Source organism: Condylostylus longicornis, unplaced genomic scaffold, assembly GCF_029603195.1.
Source record: "Condylostylus longicornis isolate FDR11 unplaced genomic scaffold, ASM2960319v2 ptg000055l, whole genome shotgun sequence".
Lineage (NCBI taxonomy): Eukaryota > Metazoa > Arthropoda > Insecta > Diptera > Dolichopodidae > Condylostylus > Condylostylus longicornis.
Window position 1 is genome coordinate 8,583,016 of NW_026578024.1, and position 22,303 is coordinate 8,605,318.

The 22,303-nt window shown below is 26.2% G+C and overlaps 1 long non-coding RNA gene across 1 annotated transcript in view; it reads left to right on the plus strand.

Annotated features, from left to right (window-relative positions):
* Window positions 1-22,303, plus strand: part of LOC129612066 (uncharacterized) — a 66,047-nt gene that overhangs the window by 40,616 nt on the left and 3,128 nt on the right. The window contains exon 2 of the long non-coding RNA XR_008697199.1: window positions 13,777-13,867. This is a non-coding gene — a long non-coding RNA (uncharacterized LOC129612066). The remainder of the gene's footprint in view (window positions 1-13,776; window positions 13,868-22,303) is intronic.

Consider the following 22,303-nt stretch of genomic DNA (forward strand, 5'->3'; position numbering starts at 1 on the left):
TAAATTGAAGTTTCCATTTACATACTCACAAAATAGTGGTAAGGTATGTAGTGCTTATACATACATATCAATATAAATTTTTTTTTCTAGATTTGCTCCTACCCAAAAATTTATTAAAGTAAATGAATTATCATTCTTTATAGCAGAATATTTGAATGCATCAATTCTGCATTATTATTGTTCAACTTATAACTAATTGCTTATTCATTTCTAGTAGACATGCTTTTGGCAATGCAGAACAACTAAAAAATTTCCTAATAATATACTTTAAAGATAAAATATGAATGCATAGTGTTTTAAAATATTAATTTATCTATTTTTTCATTTTTATTATTTAAACAGAAATAAATTTGTAAAATTAGCGTAAACTTTTATAATATTATTATTTAATGGTATTTCTCTCTATACATACATATATGTAGTTCTATACCAGATATCTCGAATATGTAGTATTCTAAAGCATTTTTATAAAATGCGAGTACAAATAAATTTTATGAATTATTATGTCTCATGGTTATATGACGCAATATTTGTAATTAACATTGAAAATTAATTTTAGTTAGAAAATAATGGCAAAAAAAAAATTTTGTTTTCTGAAATTCGAAAAAAATTAAATACTTTTGTAAGGACCCAAGTATATAATCGTAGATTTGGATTATTTTTGCGTAAAATATGACTTCCTTAATAAAAGAAAATATGAGTAATAAAAATTTTGCTGCAATTGTGAGTGTGATTAGAATAATTTCAAAAATTTACTCTATACTTTAAATATGCTGTTGCAAGTTAAAGAACTCAAAGGAACTATTTTTGGCGAGACGTTACGCCGTCTGTTTACAGATTTGTTTAACTTTTTGATAGGTTGAATTTATTAATGTGTCTCGTCTTACATTTGGGATTTATCTCCAATTCTTTAATTTGGCTCCGTCTAAATGTATTCTTCAGTTGTTGGAATTGAGCTCGATACATATATGTTTCTAGTTGGTTTTAAGTCAAATCTTATTTACGTATAATTGTATATTGCAAAAGAAATATTTTGCATTGGATTCATTGGCATTCAGATTAACCTTTGAACATCGAACCTCTATAATATGTCTACAACTGAAAATTAAAAGCTTGTTTTTAGCAAACCAAAATATACTGTTGTGTAAACCCTTTTTTTTTAATATTTTTAATATCGCTTTTCTTTTAGACCGTAAATTGTATAGGTCTGAAATTTTAGCAGCTTTTAGATTGTCGTAAGGTATTTCGTAAGAAGAATTTTTTTCCACCTTCTCTCAAGTTAACGCCTCTCGAAACTTTCGGAATTTTCTTTAAAATTCGAATTTTCGGAACCATATACTTTCGAAACGGCAAGCTTTTCCAAATTTCTATAAATGCAGACAAGTAACTGTAAATGCCATGCCATCAAAAAATAAAATATTATTTTTCTTAACTTATGCAAATAATCCTTGAAAATAATGCTCGAATTATGTTAACGCCTCTTTCAATTATTGTTTGTTTTGTTCATCCTATACATATGCAATCTTTGAAATATTTTGTACGTGAAAGTTATTAAAGTAATGTATGTAACAGATTGCTTTTAAAAACAGTATTTTCACTTGTTGACAAGAAAAAATCCTATTTTACAAACCATCGTAAATTCCAAATTAAGATTTTCAAACAAAAAAGTGATTTCAATTTATCAAGCCTATAAAATATTTAAATTACAATTAAGTACGTTAAGAAACTCTTTAATTATAATATTTTCGATTGACAGAATCAACTCTTATTTAAATTCTGCCACAAATTTTTCATTATTTTTTTTTTAAATTAAATTTTAAGTTCATAAATCATATTCCACCTCACTTCTAATGATTTACCCATAATTTATTTTTTTGAAGCCGTACAATTTTTAATATACACAAAATTATTTTGTTAAGTTTATACTTTTGTATAAACTTAAACTTGTTTTGTTGTTGCTACTTTCGCTTAGATATATTACTAAATTTAATGCTTGTCTTAATATTTAAATTCTGTAATACATTCGACTATATGCAAGGCTAACTACATTGAGAAGAATTTCCGCTTCTAGAAAATCTTTATCGCTTTAATAATTTTTTTTTGCGCTGAAAATTTCTGTAAATAAACACAATTGAAAGCTCATATCGCACCCATAAAAGAGTACTGCCTTATTTAAAAAAAAATAAATTTCGCTATTTTTAAGGTTGTACGAGTATGATGTTAAGAAAACAATTATCGACTCGGTTCAGACGTTTCTTTATAATTAGAAGATATTTGCTCATTTCCAAAACAAAAAAATAATTTACTAAAGTTACAGACAAGGCTTCACGGATCTTAAAATAAGCTGTGAAAAATTGTAGTTTTCGTATAAATTCAATAAAATCTGCGCGAGAATATTATTTTACAAAATGTGCAAATTTTATTAGAAATCTAACAATTTTGGACTATAGCCTCAAAACATTAATGAAAGCAATTATTTCGTAATGCAATATTTTGTAGATCTGTAGATTGTTCAAGGAAACCGAGTGGCGCAGAGGTATTCTCCGGGCCAACGCAGCCATTCGCGACTTATTGTAGTCTCCAAACGTCCCTCATACAATATCCCTGTTTCAAGTATGAAACCGGAAATATCCCCATGGGAGTTAGACAGCAGTTCCCGAACATTTAAGAAATCCTATCCAAAACAATTGTGCCGCCGGCCAGCCAGTACCGGGTATTCGCAAAGCACTTGCACGGCAGTTTCATCACCGCCCCCGCAAAATCTGTACTGGGCAGAGCCCGATTTTCCTAGCCTCTGCAGGTGATATCTAACAGGGCAATGGCCCGTGAAAAAATTCGCAATAGCGCAAACCCGGCTCCTACTCATCCCCAACAGCTCCGTAGCAATTTTTCCCTGAGCATGTTGGAAGAAACATCTTCGTCTGACGGCACACTTCAATGCAATATCACTTTTCCGTGTTTATTGGTGGAATGTTATTATATCCTATGTGCAATTCGTAAATTTTATTATGGAAAATCATAAAATTTGAAATGTTAAAAATTTAGAATCTAATTAAAATTTAGAATCTAACACACTAGAGTTAGATTTAAGAATAAAACACTTTACGATTTAATTATTGCAATTTACTTTGCAAATAACATTAAATTTTATAAAAAATTTTTAAAGAAATTTTTGCAATAATAAATTTGCTTATGCGAAATAATAATATTAACCAGATTGTATTTCAGATATACACTGAAGGTCAAAGATGTAAGGTTTCCTAAATAATTTCAATACGAACGGTCGTTTGAGAATTTTTCGTTACAGATAAAATATGATTTATGTTGTTACAGATGTCTTTAGTGGTCCTGTTCAGTTAAATATTACATTTGATTGACTAAGTTATAGAACACATTCTTCGGGATTATACAGACCCAAGTACCCAAAGAAATTTCCAATTTTTCCAATTTGCAAGGGAATATGTGGAAGTGTGTTGAAACAGAATAGTTTGTGTACGAAAGTTTTTTCGGTTTTATCTACCACTTATCAAATCTGCAACAAAGTTATACTCGTACACATATTACTATGTGGGACAATGGAACAGTTTAGCTTTCACTATCCCTCTTGATGAGTTGTTTAGCAGGCATGCGGCTAGACGAAAAGTTCTGATGCAAATTATTAATTTTAATGATTAATTTTAATTCTGATGCAAATAATTAATTAGTTGATTTATACATGGCAATACTAGTATTAAGTGTATCAGTAATTGATCTCTTATTCATCGTCTTCTAAAAATTGATCTGCATTATTACAATATAACAAATTTAATTAAGTTTCAGCACTTCTCAAGAATCTATTTGTCATTTTTATTAATAATTTTTTCTTTTCAAGAAGGAAATTTCTATTCTAAGCTAAAGCTGATATAAAATGCTATAATTTTCAATAAATTTAAATTTTCAAATTTAAAGAACAAAATTTTTTTTATAGTTTTAAAGATAAGTTGAAGAAATATCTTACTGCAAGTGATTATTATTTGTGCAGAGGTCATTGGACCACTTTTTCCCAGTTGATGATTTCTTATTTCGATAGCAGCTATGTATATTATGTATATATATAACAGCAACACAAAATAGTAGCTCAAATATTAAAATGAATATTTTGTAAGAATAAGAATCTTAAATTATTTTCTTTTTAAAGCGATGTGCACAAAATTACAACTCATGTCGCAGTCAAAACTATGTTCACCTATGTTAAATGTATATATATTCCATATATTTCATAACATACTTGTATACCGTATGCTTACATGAATTTAAAAATCTACGTACCTATGTTTTACAAATCATTGCCATTGTACCGAAGTTTGATAGGAATAACTGTATAAATAAATTATATATATATATGTAGATAGCGTTCTGCATGCGCATAATATTTGTCTTACAAAGAAAAGCAAAGCAAAAGATAACAAGAAAAATAAACAAATGAAAAAAAAAGGATGTAAAAGCATCACACGAGATCTTTTAAAAAGAAAAAATAAACATGGTTAGGCACTTTCCAAATTTTTTAATCCTGTAAAAAGGTTTTTTATTTTCTGTGTATATTTAATACTAATACATACATATATACTAATAACACGACAATGATAGTTAAACGCTTGTCAACCAATGACAAAATGTACAAATTTCGAGAAATGCAGGCAAATGTGATTTCATATTCATACTTTGATTTTAATCTTGTCATTTAGTTGGAAAATTTTTATGGCAATCTTCGTTTTATTACTGGATTGGTATTAAATAAAATGTAGCTGCAGTATGACTTAAATTGCAGTCTATATAACACACACATTGGTGTTATAATAAAATAGGGGCTGTCGAAGTTTCGAAAAATGTGTGATCTGTAAAATGATTGAGTTTCTAAAACGATCATCTCCCACTATAGTAAATTAAAAGTGAGAACGATATATTAGCTTCTCTTTTTCAAATAGCGTAGAATGAAGTTCAAAGCTTTCTACATATAATTCAATATAAAACAGATGATTTACAAAAAAATGCGATATAATTTTGTTATTCAAATTTTATTGGAGAAGTTTCCATAATCAAAAATATGATAATTTGTAGAATCTATATTATATTGAGCATGCTAGAGTAGACTTCTGAAAAAGACCCCTAATTAAACTTATACACTTGCACAGAGACAATAATTTCCAATGTTCTCAATTGCTTATTGAAGATCAAGTAAAATTTTATGATATATAGGCTTCTCTTTTCAGAAGATTTCTGAAACACTGGTATAAATTTAATTTTTAAAATTTATAAAACTGTGTGTATATTAAATGTTTGCTTCTACTTCTATATATTATAATCTCTATGTAAATAATTACATCGTCTACTTTAAAATTCTTAAATCTAGAACATTATAGTTACATATGCAAGTATAAATCTTTAAACATATACATATAATTTATATATATGTGTTTTAGTGTACGTATAACAGTTAAGACGTGACAAAGTTATTTTATATTGGTTAGACACAATAACACGTCTTTTGAAAAAATTTAAGCAGCCAACACGAGGAAGATTGGAATTCTGTCAAAAGAATACATACATGTGAAGCAAAATAATCAAGAAAAAAAAACGAAAAAAAAAACAAGATTATCTAGACTACATTCATACGCATATTGTAGTATAACGATACACCTACAAAAATTATGTAGTCATTATGCACATAAAAATAGATTATATATGAGAGTAACATTTGCGTATGAGAAAACGTTTTATGCACGATGTGTTATAACAAAGTGTATATATATTTGTGTATAACAGAACAATCATATGTGTATAATATGAAACGTTGTGTAATCAGGATAAATTTTTTGTTTATTTGTAGCATTTTTAAATTAAAATCAAATGGGTAGGCTTATATAAATATTTGCCATCATTTTAAGACTAGATACTAATTAAGAGATTAAAGTTTTTTAAAATGGAATATTGCATATACTTTAATATTGTATATGCATTTTAGTTACTTATTTAATACTTTTGAAATTAAGGAATAAGATTATTTAATTTATTTTACCACATTTTGAATAGTTGTTATTATAAGCAGTCAAATTTATTTCAATTCAGCACAATCAATATTTTTTGCGGAATTCTGCATGAATCTTCTCATTCACGTTCATAATAATTTGGGTTTTTGACTATCTTTTATTTAGAATGTCAATAAGATAAACACAATAACACTATGAAGGTATATATAAAGTAGAAATATATAGAGTGGTTTTTAATTAAATTCAATTAAATTAAATAGAAAATAATCATAAAAATTGTTAAAATTCAATTTCATATTTACAATGATAACACAACATATTCGAAAATGCAATTAATATTATGTCACTTTTTCCAAAAATGTCGCTCTCAGCACCTTTTCATTCCACTTCCCATTTAAAAATTCTGTGTTCTACTACTTGTACATTTGTATGAACACCATTTAAATTTGAATTAAATCGAAAAAATTTTATTTTCTTCTAAATTTTCTCTTATATTTTATTTCAATCTCAATTATAATTTATTCAAAGAGTACAAAACTGCATCTAATTGAAGTTCTCGAAAATTTTACATTTAAAATTTTACTCTCAATTTAAACTTTAATTTCATGTACATAAATAACATATTATTGTGTACATATGTGTGTATTTGCTATACACAATCGGTACAATTATTAATTTCATTTTTAATGTGATAAAGTCATAATAAAAGTGAGTATTAAGAATGAGAGTTTTTGTCAAAATGAAAATTAAGTTCAAATTTATAAGAGAAAGAAAGAGAAATTTTGTAATTCTGTTTTTTTATGTTTTATGGAAATTAATTTTGTTTTTTTTTTCAATTTTTAAACTTATTGCCACAATTTGTTTTTTACTTTTGAGTATGTACGTTTGTATGAAATCATAACATAGAGAATTTTCGTATACCTACGTACATATGTACATAGATACAAGATTATATAAATTTGTTTCATTTTTGCAATATAATAGAAAAATTTTCGTAGAAATTTTTCATTCTTTTTTGTTTTTTTTTTGTTTTTAATTCAAAAAAGGAAAATTTCATTTTTATTTTGAAAAGGAAGAATTGAAACCATCTCACAAAGAAAAGTTAAATTAATTTCTCTTTTCATCTCCGGTAACTGAATTATTATAGAGAAGAAAAAATAAGGAGAAAAAAATAATGTAAAAGCGAAAATTTAAAAGTGAATAGAAAATAAGAATAATCGAATTTTTTTTTTCTCATTCATTTTTCTATTTCGTTCTTTCCTTCTTCTTTTTTTTTGTTGTTTTTTCTCTGAATCTTCATTCATAGAAGAAGTCATGATGTTTTTTCACGTAATTTTCGGGCACTAGAAAATTTAAGCTGACAATAAGCCAAACATAAACCGCTATATACAAGAATACACTAAAAACAGAGGAAAAAACAAAAAACGCAAAAACCAGAAAAAAAAACAAGACAAGGAAAACTGAACTTTTCTATTCATTTTAACTTTTCAGTATCGCCTAAAACTGAACCAAAAAAAAAAAGAAAAAGAAGAAAAAGTAAATTCCATTCTTTTTACAATTTTCGTTACTTGTTTTCTTTTTGTTTTCTATTTTCTTTCTTTGTGTTGTGTAAATTTTGTAAGGATCCGCAAGAATATCCTCTTTTTCATTTTACTATAAAATAGTTTTAATTTTGTTTTTTTTTTTCTTCTTCTTCTTCTTCTGTAGGTATCTAAACAATAGCCATCATTAAAAGGTAACATACATCATCGTGTATAACAATAAAAAAGGGGCGCTTCTTATGAATTTTTTTTTTACTTTTCTTAAAAAAAAATGAATGGAAAAAAAATATTAAGAATGTAAACCAATTTGGTTATTATGTAATATTCTTCGTCACAATTTATATTTCAATGGAAAAAAAAACGATGATAGAAGAAAAATGGAATAAAATTTTGTGTTATAGAAGACTGAAATTAATATTGCGTAAAAAATTAAGGACACTTTATGTACCTACTATATTCTTATATACATCTGTATACTCAGTTCTATTTTGTAGGATGTGCTTATGAATAATTTCTTGGTTTTTGGAAAAACTTTTGTCATACAAAAGTTTTAAGGGTTTAAAATGCATCTGTATATAAAGTGTAGTCATTGATGAAACCTTTTCTATTTGTAGATAATTAGCTGAAGAGCAAAATTACTATCAGATTCTGTAATAAACTTGTAGTACTTGCTTGATATTGTTTTTTATTTCACGCATGTATGGAAAGTTTTAGTCACAATTGAAGCGCTCAGTGCATTAGTGGCCTACTTGCAAAAATGACATTTCGAGTAAATTGCGATTGAAATATTTAAATATTTAATTCTTAAGAAAATTTTTAATAGACAAAAACAAACTTATGTCAAAATAGAGTGAAAAGAGGAGTATACTAAGTATTTTGAAAATATAGAACAATTCGTTAGGCCATTACAGCTCTATTGAACATAATAACTTATTTTTGCAAAAATGTTGGATAGACCACTAATGCGCTGAGCGTCTCAATTTTATATATTAAACATTGTTCATGCATTTCATTAGATTTGATAAAAGTTTGATTAAAGTCACATGAGTAAACGTCTATAAATTTTGTTTGATTGAAAAAATTCAGTTTACTTTCCATTTGAGTTTAATTCGGCTCTTTAAATTTTTAAAAACAAAAGTGCTTAAATTAAGTGAAAGAGAATGGAAAATGCATTGAAATGCCAGAGCATATTATTATTTTCTCGTTGTACTACTTTATTTTTGAAATTCTTTCACTAGCACAGCTTCAATTTCAACACAAAAACCAGTGCTTCGTATAGATAAGTATTCACTTATTATTGAGATTTGAACAACACCAATACTCATCCTGTCTAACACATTTCAGATAATTTTCGTGCCTCCCAAACGGAATTAACACATTAGGTCCCCACTCTTGTCATATTTACACAACCATTCCCGTCGTTGTCATATTATTCCTCTTGCGACAGTGACCGTAGTTATTATATTCATGAACATCATGCAGGCAATATCTAAAATTATATTTACGAGTAATTTATTCTTACATGATTTTACATTGTACATATTTCGCTACTTACTACAATATTATAGAAAATTTTTCAAATTTTAATCAGATACTCATACAAAGTATAACATTTTGACAAAAAAATATCGTCACAAATTACAAGTACCTACAGTATACACTAATAAAATTTGTATAAATATGCAAAATATTTTTTAACTGCTTGATAAAAATTTAAGATTCGAAAAAGTTTTTCTGAAAAACATGAAGAGTTCATGGTTAAATAACATTGTACAACCATCCACACAAACATACATCCATCTTTCAAACTTATATAAGATCTATGTGTATATTTGCATAATGTTGGTAGGTTGATTTCTAAACACTCAAAAAAATTTATGAGTCCTTTCTTCACGCAACAACAACAAAAAGCAAGAAACAACAAAGAATTCATAAAATGATGAAGCTAAAAAACTTTTGATTTATTGAAAATTATTGACTGTAAGCGATGTTATTTATGAGAATTTCAAAGTTGTATATTAATAGAACGAGACAGAAAACGAAAATCAAAAGAAGTTGAAGGAAGAGAGAAGTTTTTTTTTTTTTGAGTAATTCTTTTTAAGAGTAAATTTATGAGGCAAAATTTATCTTTTACCATGAGGACTAAATTATTTATTCTTTTCCATTTCTACTCGAAAAGTTCTGTAAAACTTTAAATTTCATTTTGAATTTAATAGATAAAAAAAAAAATTCTACTTCAAAGTACTTTGGAATATTGCAAAAAAATAAAAAGAGAAAACAAATTGTTGTAAAGAAATAAACGATCGCATATTTTTATCTCTTAAAATTGAAGCTTATATAAAATTTTTCGTTAACAAAAATTAATTATTAAAGTAATTTCTGTTTTTTTAAAATTCTAAATTTTAAAAATTTATAAAAAAATTTTATATTCTATATTAATATAAATATAAAGAAAATTTATCAAGAATTAAAGTTTTAGAAAATTTAAAGAGAAAATAATGAGAATTTTAACAAGAAAAAATCTAATTATAAAAATTGGAATTCACAACTTGTTGGAATACAAGTGAATTAAATTTAAGAACTTACTGGAATGCAAAAGTATCAGTAAACAAAATTTCAGATCAAGTTCAAAATTTCAGGATTCTTATGCACCGAAACTTATTTTAGAAACCGCCATTACAACGAACATCTCTATATTACGTGAAGAAAGCTAGAAGATTATCCTATTTAAATGAATAAAGAAATTTTTTAAAATTAGAAAAATATTATAAAATAAACTTTTGTGTAAATTTTCTATTAAATCCATTTCAATAATTTTGTTCTTAATTTGAGAATTCTTTAATCTTGAACACAAACCTATTGATTAACAAAAAAGATGATTATGAAATAATTAAAAAACGAGAGTATATAGCTAGACTTGACCGCATTAATTCTGTATTACCCTCATGAATTGGCGACTCAATGAATTCTTGTATGAAAATCGTATTATTTTGATCTCAAGAATTTTAACCATAATTTCTTCTAATCTATAATTTCTTGTTCGTCATACAAAAAATGACAAATTCATGAACCTTAAGCGTTTTCCGAAACATTAATATTCTCCCTAATATTCGCCATATTTGTGTACCAATTTAGTTTTTGTAAGAAGAATGAATAACTAAATTACTCGTACATTAGAAATTTCAATAGCAAGTTTCCGAACCATATTCAGTGTAATTTTACGATGCAATTCATTAAGCATTTTGTGTAAAATTATATTTTTCTTAAAAAATTTACATTAAAGGACGAAGAATGAAATATATTAAAAGAATATAGTACGGCATTCTCAAATGCACTACGTATACGTACTTATATCAAAAAAATACCATTAAACATTGAACTCGAAATCATGAAGGTTAAAGTTTTGAAACGTGCTAGTGTTATTACATAATAACGGTACCGTTTATGGAATACATGCAAAAAAAAAAATTTCCATTTCTTTAGAAAACAGATTACAAAATCCACATAATCTACATTTTAGAATTGAAAAAAAAAAGAAAATTTAAATAATTTTAAATGTCGGAATTAATTTTTGTACCGCCAAATTTCGTTCCACAGCTACTCATATTAAAAAAAAAATTCTTTTACATTTTGTTTTTTTCAACTTTTTACTTATTTTTCATTTGCATTTTTATCTTACAAGCATTCATATTCGTTATATATGTAAAATCATCAAAATAAGAAAAAAAAACAAACCAAAAAATTAAAAATTTGAAAGCGAATTTTAATTATTATTTCATGCATACTACAAAAAAGAAAAATTATGAGGACCTCATCCTTAAAGCTTTTCATTATTTTTGTATTTTCTCATTTTTATTGTTGTTCTTGTTTTTATGAGCATTATGGTTAACTGAATTTGGCATTTATATATTTAGTTGTACTTTTTACTTTTATGCTTGAACGCAGACATTAAATTCTTTTTGAAAACTGATACAATTTCGAATAAAATTTTCTTTTATTTTCTCGTTATACTCGTACAAAAAAATTTTAGGCCGGTATTTAAATGAAAAAATAATAAAAATATAATGAAAAAGGGAAATTATAAATGCTATGAGATAAAATTTGAATTAAAAAAAAAATAACGAAATATTTATGAATATTTTCTTTGTTATCATTGTAATGTTACTTGGGAAGTGAGAATATAGGTACTACGGGATTTTGAGAGGAAAGAGAAATTGTATTATTTTGTTGCAGTAAGAAAAAAATTTATCAAGAATATTTGTTATTTAAGATAATTTTTGCGTTCTACATTACTATAGTGCCTGTTCTAAATGTAATATACATGTAATTGTAACAAAATGAAAGTTGACCCTAGTGTGGTTGATGCTTAACAAAGATTTCAGATTACCGATTATAAATTCTCAAATTATACAATCAATATAAGATTAATTTCCTCATAAATATTGTCTCAAGCATATTGTGGCCTTTTTCAATAATTTATTAAGGCGTGCATAGCAATTTTCAAGTTGAGTAGTTCACATTAAAAATTGTTTTTAAAAAGTATATACTATAGAAAAATAGTGGATCCAATTGGAGCGTTTATCGCAATTTTCGTATTTAATATCGAAAATCTCAAAGAGAAAGATTTTATTCTCCGGTTTGAAGCCTTAATTACCTACCAATACTTTATATTTGAAATAATAAATACGTGAAAGATTTTACACTTCTTTGATCTGATGATGCAAACATAAAAGCCATAAAACATACATATATGGTCACACATACATGGAAACACATAAAAATTAAATGAATTTTAAATTAATTTTCCAAAAAGTTATTTGATATTCAAATTTTATTTCTACTATACAAAAAACGAAAAAAAAATTCGGAAAGTTATTGATGGCATTGATTCAAATTGGTAAAAAACTGAATAAATTTGCAATTATTTTTGAATTATTTTATATTTTGAATATTGAGATTTTATAATTTTTGTTAAACTTTTTCATAAGATACTCGTAAAATATTGTATACAATATTATTATCCATTATAAAATTTCATGAAAATATTTTTTTTTTTTTTTAAATTCAATCAAATGGCGAATATTTAATATTCATTAAAATTTCATAAATTTTTTATCAATTCGATTTTAATTACTAATTATGTATGTGTTTTCAAAAATTGTTAAAGAAAAAATTTCTCTTAATTTCAAATTAATTCTTTATTTAAATTGTATTGTAAATTTGTATTGTTGGGAATAAATGGGAACAAAAATTATGGTTCTTTTAAAACCAATATAACATTTAACTGTGGTTTAAATGTAGTTTTAAGGGTTGTTGTTCATCACATAACGGTATTTTTATAACACAGATTTTTAATTATTATTTCTGTGATTAAATTTTTATTTTCTATTTCCTTTCCCCAGTTTCACTATAACTTGTCCTTCATGAACTAGATTTACGTTTTAATTTAGAGTGCTTTAAAGTACTAATGTTTTCAAAGCTAACATCACTCCCAATTGAGTCACAATCCGTAAAGTATTGAATTACTTCACCTACATGATTGCACTAAGAATTATGACCATAAGCTATCAAAGAAGGTACACTAACTCTGAAGGATTTGCATTAAGGTTTGTATGTCAAGTTTCAATTTGAATTGATCATTTAATAACAACTTAAAACTACTTACTGTGGTGACCCACGGAAATTTTCGATATATTCAACCCTGAAGAACAGGGTTGAATATATCGAAACGAAGGGCTGAGAAAATATCTAGCGGCTGGCTGCTTAGAAGGCTTGATGCATTTACTACACTTATTTGTATCGGACGTTGTGTCAAGGCTGACCCTGAGACATAATTTGTTTACGTCGTCCTTAACTAACTTACTTCTTCGGAGATTCCATATTTGTACTTTTAGAGTCCATAAGGTTTTGCAATTTATCATTGAAGGATAACTCCCATCGTAATTGTAAATTCTCTAAATCTATTAATGACTGCTTGTTTCTGGGTTATCTGCTTAAAGTACAGTTGAGAGCTTCGTAATCTTTGCTTAATTTGCTTTATTCAATTCAGATGCAGTGCAAGTAAGGAAGATAGATATGCAATGCTTTTTAAATACGGCCATGCTGTAAAACAAGATTTGTGTTTCTTTATTTAAGATTTTTAATTTCTTATCAAAAAAAATTTTAATAAGTTTCTTATACAAAGTAAATTTTTTGTTTTTTCGTTTTAGATACCCATACTTTAAATGCAGGAGGGTAGTAAGATAGAGGCTGTTTTACGAAATAACCATGTCAAGGACTTATTGTTCTATAATATAAAAGGTTGGTACAGAATTAAAAAATGTATTTTAAAATATTCCATTTTTTGAAAATTTATATACTTTTAAGTTTCTGCATAAAAAATTATTTAATTTTTTATTTAAACAGAAGTAGCGACAAATTTGATTCCCTCAAACATTGAGATTACATGGGACAATCTGAATTTTAATTAACATTTGATAATCAATTATTTTTGAAAATTAATTTTCTCGAATGTATTGAAACAAAATTATCACGAAAAGTGTAACTTAATATACAGTTGAAATTCTGCAACACGAGCTTTATAATGTCGGAAACAAGTTCGAGTTTTTCTACATAAAATATTCGAACAGAGAAACTAATATATGACAAAATCTTTCAAAACGCTAACTAAACAGAAATATGTCGTTCGTTGTAAAAAAATTCTTCTTCTAACAAGGTAGAGAAATTTGGCTCTTTAATTTATTTATTTCTTACCATTGGAATTCGTCAAATTAACTTAGAAAATAATGACAAATATTATAATCTCTGTGTATATTGGCCGTCTACAGCAATAATTGTTAAAAGTTTTCTAAGTATGCAACAAAAATGTTTATCAAAAAATTTAATTTATTGGAATTAACTTCTGATCTTATTGTGTACAAGGCTAAAAAGTTAATGGTGCTTTAATTAAGTGACAGTAGTGACATAAGCCGAATTTAATTTCGAGCAACATAAAATTTTTAATACAGAACTAAAGTCGAGCATATTTTTTGTTTCTGTTAAAATTTCCAACATTCAACACATACTTGAAGAGAACACACCAATTATAAATAAAGTTATTCGTAATTTTTTATCGGTAACTTTCTTTTTATTAATGTGAAAAATATAAAAAATTTATTTAAGAAACAGAAAAGAAAAAATAAAGAAACTTCTACCTAAATATAGTACCAACCAGTTTTTTTTTTGTTTTTGCCCTATTTAATCTTTCCCCTAATACCATTGATGCCCATATAATAATTTCCAGATCACGTAAAATCGTTATAGGCATTTTCGAAATGCTCTCTTAATTTATTTTATTACTAAAGAAAAAATAAAAACAAAACTTTTTTTTATTTTTTCTTAAAAGTTTCTGTTTTTAGTAGAAATGCCCTCTAATACCCTCTCAAATAGCTATTCATATTTTATTGATCAAAAGTTTTTGATTAACTATAGTCTAGGCCAGATTGTATTTTTAACTTAAATTAAACTTTTGAGATGGGTCAGTGCCATATGTTTATAATAATATAACACTTATAGATGTATACGAATATATAGATGTGTACAATTATAGCATCTAAAGTGTTTGCATTATACACGAGTATTCATTATAAGGGAGGCAACCACGCAACATAAAACAATATATGGGTCGAATATTGTGTACTTTATATTACATGTGCTGTTTAAACCTAATATAATAATTCAAATCTAATAAGTGTTGACTTTAATTTAAACCTAAATAGCAAATTGCTTTTTATTTTGTAGAAAAAATATTATTCCGGAACTGTATATAAAATTAATATCCAATTGAAAAACAAATTTTCTTCGCGCTATCTATGGCGTTGTGAAATACTAATTTAAAATTATGAATCAATGAAATTCTTAAACTTTTGAGGTTTTTTCTATATTATTCAATTAAATTTTATTTTAAAGGGCACGGGAACGTAGTGATTTTAAAGTTAAGGAGTAGTTAATTGATTCACTCATATTTCTAAAAGTTTACATGGCACTTATATAGTCTGTAAGGCAGAATCTTAAATTTAAATCCAGAATTCAGTGAGCAGCATTTACTAATTTTTAAAAACTAGAATCTAATCTTACAATATTATTATTAAATTTGTTATACAAAAGTCGAATTAATATTTTAAATCTATTTACAAACTTAACAAAATTAAGAATCATTTAATTCTATTTTTATAGTGTTTGAAAATTAAAAGAGGAAAATATATATTTTGCCCTTCAGTACACAAAAATCTATCCGTTAGAAGTAATAAATAAATAAATAACTATAAAAAGCACACATTGTCCTTGACTATTACATCCTTGATATCAAATATCTACCTAAATGCAGTAATTTATGAAAAAAAAAATAAATATTTTAATGTCATTTTCCAATATAGTTCAAGGTGAAACAGTTAAATATTGTAATAAATTTATAGCAGAACTTCCGGTAGCGATTTTAAATTGCATATAATAACAATTTCTTCTATATTCGGATAAACTAATATGTGAAGGTGCTGTTATTGTATATGTATGTGTTCGTTTAGGTAGTAAAGCAAATTTCATATAGAATGTATTTCAAAATGGATTTTTTAAATTTTTTAGTAAAACTAAATATCGAGCTGAATAACTATGAACAGTGTATAATATATATATGAACTATTTAAAGAATATTTGAATAATCAGGGTTTTAGTATCAATTTATTGTAAGGAATATTAATGAAAATGAGCACGTGAAGGAGAGAATAATTTCACGAGATCCAGTTGAAATTTTTTTGTGGTATTAAAAGTTAGTCAATTAAGGCATTTATAATTTCGCCGCGAAACGTATGTACGAGTACTTGCTTTTAATTTATTTATAATTCAGTAAAAATGTAGTTCTTTGAATTAAACAGTTTGTATGACATATGCTTTAATCGAACATTGAGCCTACACACTCTTCGAAAATGAGAAATTTTAACAAAATCTATTATTTTTGTTCTTGACTTAGAAAGTCATCAAAAAACAGAAAGATTTCTTTGTATAAAAAATTAATTTGCAGTGCACTCACTACATATCGCATTACTCACAATATAATGTGATAATGTACTAAGTACTCTACTCTTTATTAACTTATTCTAAAATCTTTCCTAAATTTAACACAGTGAATGTGCGGTACATTTAATTTCAATATTGTCCGAAATCGATTTAGACTGAAATTTTATAAATATTTAAATAATAATAATAATAATAATAATTTATTTATCCCAAAATTATTTACAATTATTTACATAGGTATTAATTTTATTTTTTTTTTTGTACAGAGATTTAGACTTATTATAAGAGTCTTTACAGCTGTCAATACATACATAATTTTTAATATTAAGTTTCTTTTGTTTAATTATACTTTTTAAGGCAAAAATGGGAAAAAACCTCATATAAATATTATGTTTATATAAAACTTAAAACTAGTTATAACTATACCTTTAAAATTCTAAATAAGACTAAATAATTGGAGTATTTACAACCAAAAAAAAAAAAAAAAAAATTTGCCAGAATATAAAATTACTTTATTTGATAATATGAAAAGTTAGGTAGAGAACAACGATTCAAGTAGTTTGGTCGTCTGTTGCCGTTAAATTTCTTATAATGGGGTTTTTGGAATGCAAATTCTTCTCACAAAAGTTATTATATAGTTTGATTGCTTTATTAGCTATTAGATCAGTATTGGTTTTTTCATGTAACTTAGTCGTTGAATAATACAAAGGAAGATCTAGAATCATTTTTAATATTTTGTTTTGTAATACCTGCAATTTTTGTACATGACTTCTAGCACAATCTAGCCACACGGGGGCACCATAAAGCATCACAGGTTGAAATATTGCTTTGAATAATAATATTTTATTGCTAACACTTAGCTTTGATTTTCTATTTATGAATGGATAAAGTAATCGAATTAATTTATTTGTTTTATCTACAGTTGCACTTATATGACTTTTGAATGTTATTTTCTCGTCAAATATGATTCCTAAATATTTTATGGAATGACACCATGGTATATGTTTATCTTACAATTTTAATTCGTTGCTTGGTAGATAGCATTCCTTTCTTCTTTTTGTGAAAAAAATACCTACAGTTTTTCCTACATTTACACTAATTTTCCATTTTTTAAAATATTTTTCTAACGCAATAAGCGCAGATTGCAAATGTATTTCAATATTAATTGATAATTTATGAGCCGTATATATAGCAGTATCATCAGCGAATATAGATAGTGATGTATTTTGAAATTTAGGAATATCGGACGTAAAAATGTTGTAAAGAATAGGGCCAAGAACTGAACCCTGCGGAACACCTGCCAGAATAGGCAGCCTATCTGATTGAGTCGCATTTAACCTTACTCTAAAGCTCCTTCCAGTTAAAAAACTTTGAATTATTTTTAGTACATATACGGGAAAATTAGCCTGTTTCATTTTGTGCAACAATCCATCGTGCCACACAGTATCGAAAGCAGAGTTTATGTCTAGTGCAATCATGCCAACTGATTTTTTATTTTTTAAACTATCTTTGACGAATTTTTTAATTCTTAACAAAGGGTGGATTGTATTGTGATTGCATCTAAATCCAAATTGCTCATCAGGGAAAAGATTTATATCCGAAATATGTTTACTTATCCTAATTTTTATAATTTTTTCAAATAGTTTAGAAATATTACTTAATAAACTAATGGGTCTGTAGCTATTTGGATCATCATAAGGTTTATTTGGCTTTAAAATTGCAATCACACCTGATTCTTTCCAAATCTCAGGGAAATAACCCAATTTAAAACAACAATTGAAAATAAAGGTGATATAAAGTACAAAACTGTAAGGAAAATGTTTAATAAAGTTATTACTTATGTTATCCAAGCCAGGAGCTTTTTTAATTTTTAATCCCGCGATTAGATCAATAACATTTTCTGGCTCAATAAATTTAAAATTTGAAATATTTTGATTGTTAATAAATCTAACAGAATTTATTACTTCCTGTTCTGTTATCTGATCGGATTCAGAATCAGAAGCCCCAAACTTACTAGCAAAATGGCTTGCCAATAATTTAGCCTTCTCCTCTGCAGTGCAAAAATAATCACCGCCAGACTTAAGAGCTGGAATAGGTTTAGATTTACTTTTAATAATTTTTGTTACTTTCCAGAAAGGTTTTGAAGCCTTATCAAAACCATGAAGCATTTTAGACCAGCCATTATTTTTAAATTCTCTAATTTTAAATTTAATTTTAGTATTAAGAAATTTCATTTGCACATAATATATTAATTCATGAGTTCTGCACCATTTCCTCCTGACATAATTTCTTTTTTTAATTAATTGAACAATAAAATCAGGTAGCTTTTTAAAATGGGGAGTTACAGGCTTCCTGGGAATAGCAAGTTCTACAGCATTTTTAATGTTATAGTTCAGTTCCGATATCATATTATCTACCTGCTGTGTATAGATAACAGAATCAATATTTGGTATATCAGCAGCGCTATCAATTAAATATTTTCTGTATAAACTCCAATCGGCACTTTTATAATCAAGAAAAGTGGGTTGGAGGCCCACGATCCCCCCGTAGAAGTCAATATTTATTGGAAGATGATCCGAAGAAAGTTGGTTTAAAACTTTTGGTTGTGAAAACCATTCAGGGACATTACTGATAAACATATCTATTGTAGAAGGACAGCTTTTTTTGCTAGCAGGAATGTAAGTATGATCAGGAGGAAATAGCAGCGAAAATTTGTTTAATTGAACTAGTTCCCACAGGGTGTTACCCCAGCAGTTTGCTCTCAAACATCCCCAACTACGATTTCTGGAGTTGAAGTCACCAGCCACAATGAACTTACCTCATATTCTTGAAAATAATTCCAAATCCTCCCTATAGTAAGTATTTAAAATGTTTTTTTCATCCTTGTTTTTAGTTTTACCAGAAAAATATATTGAATAAATTTTTAATGTATTTTCGTCATTATAAGTAATCTCAACACCGATATTTTCAATTGCCTTAGTTTTTAATTTAGGTAATGGAGCGTGTTTTATTGTGTTTTTTATTATGATAGCTACACCACCACCAGACTCTACAACGCGATCACTTCTATATATCTTATATTGGGGAATAGAAATTTTTATATTATTATTAAGCCAAGTTTCACTTACTAAACAAATACCAACATTATATGTATATAAAAAATGCCTAAATTCATCAATTTTGTTGACAATAGAACGAGCATTCCATATGACAATATTTGAAAATACATTTGTTGTATTAACCATGATAATTTTTATAATAATATTTTGTTGCCAACTGAATGACCATAGTAATCTGCTGTTCTCTACCTGTACAAGAATTTAAGTTTGAGAAAAGTTCTGTTAGTAAATTATTAATTTCTTCAAGAGACAGAAAATCATGTTTTATTGTATTCTTATTGTTATTTGTACTATAAGTATTGTTGTTGTTGTTATTTAGGTTATTAATAGTTGCATGTTGTGCTTGCGAAGCGGCTACACCAGAATAACTTTGAAGTTGTGTAGTATTAGGAATATATTTATTATTTATTTCTTGCCTTGAAGATTTTGATAACGAAGGAAAATTTATGTTCATGTTGTCGTTAATATTAAATGAATTTTTATTGAAAATTACTTTTGAATTTTGAGGTTTATTTTTCAGACGGATGTATTGCAATCTGTTTGAACATTCTGGATCATTTGCTGTGTGCTTACCTTTGCAGTTGATGCATGAAATTTTAGTTTTGTCTGGACAATCGGTGGTTTTGTGATTACCAGAACAATAGGCGCAGTAAGAACTTATATTGCAGTTTTTCGCTCCATGTCCATACATTTGGCAGTTATGACACTGCGTGATTTTGCCAGGATGATCAAATTTTTTTGTCCACTTAACTTTAGTGCGATTTATATAGCAATGTTTTGTGTTTAATTCTTGGACGTTTACTGTATTTCTTTCAAAATAAACAATGTAAAAGAAGTATTTTATGCCGGCGTCGGTCATTTTTTCTATTAACTTTACGTTTAAGCATTTTAAATTTTTAGAAATAAGATCTTGTTTTACTTCCACTTCACTGATTTTATCTAATCTGGACAAAATTACCTTAAATGGCTTTTCATTTTTTAAATCATGGTAAAAATATTCACAATTTTTAGATTTCAACAAAGTTATTGTTTTTTCAAAAGATTCTATAGATTTAAAGAAAATTTTTATTCCTATTGATATAACCTTAATATAATAATCATTGATTTTATTTTCACTTAATAATTTATGAATAAATTCTGAATTATTTCTCACCAGTGTTAATGGTGGTATTTTAATTATTTTTTGATTGTCTGAATTATGATTCATTTCGTCAATGTTATCATTATCAATTGCACTTTGTGTTTGTAATGGCAAGATGTTAAACAGGTTTTTTGATTTCACTGAATGTTTTGTTAGTTGTGTGTCAACTATGTTGACCACGTTTTTACTTTTTTTTTGCTTTTTTGGCATAATAAAATTATTATTTGCAATGAGTAGACACTCATCGCTATTATATGACCTAATTCTTTTTTTGTTTATTTTATTTATTTAAGTATAAATTAGAGATGAAAATTTTAATAATAATTATTATGTACAAGTATATATTATATGGTTTATTTATCAATTTAGTTTATATTTATAACAAAGGATTAGAACGTGCGTATCCACCGAGTAGTATACTGATACTCCTTTAAATAATAAAATTGGAATTTTAAAGATTTTCTTCAATCTTAAGCATTGCAGTCGTATTACTTTCCCACAGAGGGGTTTTCGACTACTGAAATGATCATTCGTAAAGTTATGTGGAACACATATGCTACGTTTTACAATAGAATTACAAGTTTCAAGTAGAAAACCTTTCCTGCTTAAAAATTCAAGTTTAATTTACGCACTCATAACTTTTATTGTACATGATTGATTTTATTTTTTTTTTCAACTTATATAGAATATTTAATTTTAAATAAGAAGAAATTTATACAATATATTTGACCTTAAATTGACCTTATCGCTCCCTACTTGACTAACACATCTTAATAAATTTCAAAATAAAATAATATTTTAAATTTTTTTTCTTATTTCTCTTGGTTTTGCCTACGAGCTATATGCAAATTACAATAAAATGCATTTTATGAATTTTACTTTTAATAAACCATTCCCATACTATAGAATCCTTTTTGAAATGAAATTTTTTTCTTTATATATCTAAAACATTTAAATTGGAAACTATTTACGAAAGTTGTTTTTGCTTTAGTATTGAAACAAAAAGTAAAAAAATATAAACGACAACAGAACTTTAACATCTGAATATGAAATAAAAATAAATAAGGATAACAGAAAACAAAGTAAAGCAAAATAAGGAAAATATAAGAAAAAGAAAAATTAAAAAAAAAAGGATATTTTGGGCAAAAGAAGAAAAGCAAAAGACAAAGAAAAAAATAAAAGATAAAAAGTAGCTAGTGAAATTATCTGAAATTTATTGCAATGTTACCCCAAAAGCAATCAGTTTTTATTTCATTTTTATTATATTTCCCATCATGATTTTTTTGCTTGAACGAATTTTTATTGAGCTTCTTCTCTACTTCCTCTATACACACACATATACACAATATAATATAAACTTTCTCTACATAAATTAATATAGAAAAATTTTTATAAGAAAAGGAACCAAGGGATGTAAAAACCGGG